Source organism: Pogoniulus pusillus, chromosome 22 (genome assembly GCF_015220805.1).
Source record: "Pogoniulus pusillus isolate bPogPus1 chromosome 22, bPogPus1.pri, whole genome shotgun sequence".
Lineage (NCBI taxonomy): Eukaryota > Metazoa > Chordata > Aves > Piciformes > Lybiidae > Pogoniulus > Pogoniulus pusillus.
In genome coordinates this window covers 2,180,306-2,183,143 of record NC_087285.1, presented here as the reverse complement: position 1 = coordinate 2,183,143, position 2,838 = coordinate 2,180,306, and positions in this window count along the sequence as shown.

Sequence of the window (2,838 nt, the reverse complement as noted above, 5' to 3'; positions counted from 1 at the left end):
TCCTCTCCTCTCCTCTCCTCTCCTCTCCTCTCCTCTCCTCTCCTCTCCTCTCCTCTCCTCTCCTCTCCTCTCCTCTCCTCTCCTCTCCTCTCCTCTCCTCTCCTCTCCTCTCCTCTCCTCTCCTCTCCTCTCCTCTCCTCTCCTCTCCTCTCCTCTCCTCTCCTCTTCCCTCTCCTGGGCAAGAACCAAGCTGCTCTTTCCCACCACAGCAGCCTGCAGGTCTCTGCTCAGCCTCAGCAACCAGGAGGGAAAAGAAACCCTTCCCGGAGCGGTTGCAGCGGATGGAGGAGCAGAGGGAAGCGGGGCGGGGGGGAACGACGGCAGCGGGAGCCAACGGGAGCCAATGGAAGGCAGCGGGAGCCAACGGGAGCCAACGGGAGCCAACGGGAGCCAGCGGGAGCCAGCGGGAGCCAACGGGAGCCAACGGGAGCCAACGGGGAGCGTGGCTGTGGGAAGCAGGCTCTGGCGAGCTGCTGCCCTCCCTGGGATGAAGGATCCGGAGCCAGGCTGGGTTTCCCCTGGCACCCTCCTTGCAGGAGCTTCTGGTGGATTTTCCGAGCGTTGAGCTGGGCAGTGGGAGGGCAAAAGGGGTGGAAGTGGAGCACAAACAAGAGCAGGACTGGTCCTGCACGGATGTGAGGGGTGGGCAAGGATGCAAAAGGAGTGGAAGTGGATCTCAAGCAAGAGCAGGACTGGTCCTGCACTGATGTGCAGGGTGGAAAAGGATGCAGATAGCTGCACTGTGAGGTGCCAGGGCAGTGAGAGGGCAAAAGGGGTGGAAGTGGATCTCAAGCAAGAGCAGGACTGGTCCTACACAGATGTGGGGGGTGGAAAAGGATGCAAAAGGAGTGGAAGTGGATCTCAAGCAGGAGCAGGACTGGTCCTGCACTGGTATGCAGGGTGGACAAGGATGCAAAAGGAGTGGAAGTGGATCTCAGGCAAGACCAGGACTGCTCCTGCACTGGTGTGGAGGGTGGAAAAGGATGCAAAGGAGTGGATCTCAAGCAGGGCCAGGACTGGTCCTGCACTGATGTGGAGAGTGAAAAAGGATGCAGATAGCTGCACTGTGAGGTGGGAGGGTGAAAGGGGTGGAGGTAGATCTCAAACAAGATCAGGACTGGTCCTGCACGGATGTGGAGGGTGGACAAGGATGCAAAAGGAGTGGAAGTGGATCCCAAGCAAGACCAGGACTGGTCCTGCACTGGTATGGAGAGTGGAAAAGGATGCAGATAGCTGCACTGTGAGGTGCCAGGGCAGTGAGAGGGCAAAAGGGGTGGAAGTGGATCTGAAGCAGGGCCAGGACTGGTCCTGCACTGGTGTGGGGAGGTGGACAAGGATGCAGATAGCTGCACTGTGAGGTGGTGGGAAAGCAGAGTCAGGAGAGTCCACAGGCTGATGCTCTGCTCCAGGACATCTCTGTCTCTGCCTCTCTGCCTCCTGCCCCAGACAGGGCTGCCTAAGCTATCTGCATTCTCCAGCAGTGCTGCTCCTATGACCTCCTCCTCCATCCCCACCACATTATCCCCACTCTGGGAGGCTTCCCCCCAATTTCCTTGGCTACTCCAAGTTCAGCTTGTTCCTCTCCACCTTTTTGTCTCCCCCAGGCCCCCAGAAGCCCAGGCAAGCTCTGATGTCCCTCCCACCCCTCCTCTGCTGAGCTGAGTGCCTCTCTACACAGATCTCGCCTGCAGCAGGTGTCTCACCACACTCCACACTGCAATGAGGCAACCTCCAAGTCCACTTTAGGCTGTGTCCCTGCCAGGACAGCAGGCAGAGGGAGGCCTCTCTCCAGAACTGACCAAGTGTCAGCTCTCAGAAGCCCAAGAGCCTCCTGCACCATCCTGACTTCAGCAGGTGACCACATCAGAGGTGACCTCCACCTGTCTGCTGCCCTGGCAGGGACACAGCCCTAAAATGGACCAACTCTGGCAAGGAAAGGCCATGGGCACCAAGACTTAGTCCTTCTGCCAGGCCTCCTCCCAGACCATAACCTCAGCAGAGGTCTCCTGGTGCTGAACCACCCCAGGCTGATAAAGGCTGGGAGAGGATTGGCACCAGAGCAGCCTTCAGAGGAAGGGCTCAGGGCTGGCAGTTGGGGCCAAAGTGCTCAGGAGCCAGCACAGGCTGATGGCAGCCCAGAGCCAGCTGTGTGCTGGCTGCAGGCAGAGCAGCAGCACAGGGAGGGGATTCTGCTGCTGTGCTCTGCTCAGCTCAGCCCTCACCTGCAGCACTGCCTCCAGCTCTGGGAACCCAGCACAGGAGGGACCTGGAGCTGTTGGAGAGGGTCACACAATCACAGGCTCACAGACCCCAGCAGGCTGGCAGAGAGCTCCAAGCTGCCCCAGCCCAGCCTGGCACCCAGCCCTGCCCAACCAACCAGCCCATGGTACTCAGTGCCCAGCCAGCCTTGGCTCCAACCCCTCCAGCCACGGCCACTCCACCCCCTCCCTGGGCAGCCCATGCCAGTGCCAATCACTCTCTCTGCCAGCAGCTTCCTCCTCACAGCCAGCCCCAACCTGCCCTGCCACAGCTGCAGCCTGGGGCCCCTTCTGCTGCTGCTGCTTGCCTGGCACCAGAGCCCAACCCCACCTGGCTACAGCCTCCCTGCAGGCAGCTGCAGGCAGCAATCAGCTCTGCCCTCAGCCTCCTCTGCTGCAGGCTGCACCCCCCCAGCTCCCTCAGCCTCTCCTCACAGGGCTGTGCTCCAGGCCCCTCCCCAGCCTTGCTGCCCTTCTCTCAACACCTTCCAGCACCTCAGCAGCTCTCTGCAAGGGAGGAGCCCAGAGCTGGGCACAGCACTCCAGGGCTGGCCTGAGCAGTGCTGAGCACAGGGGCACA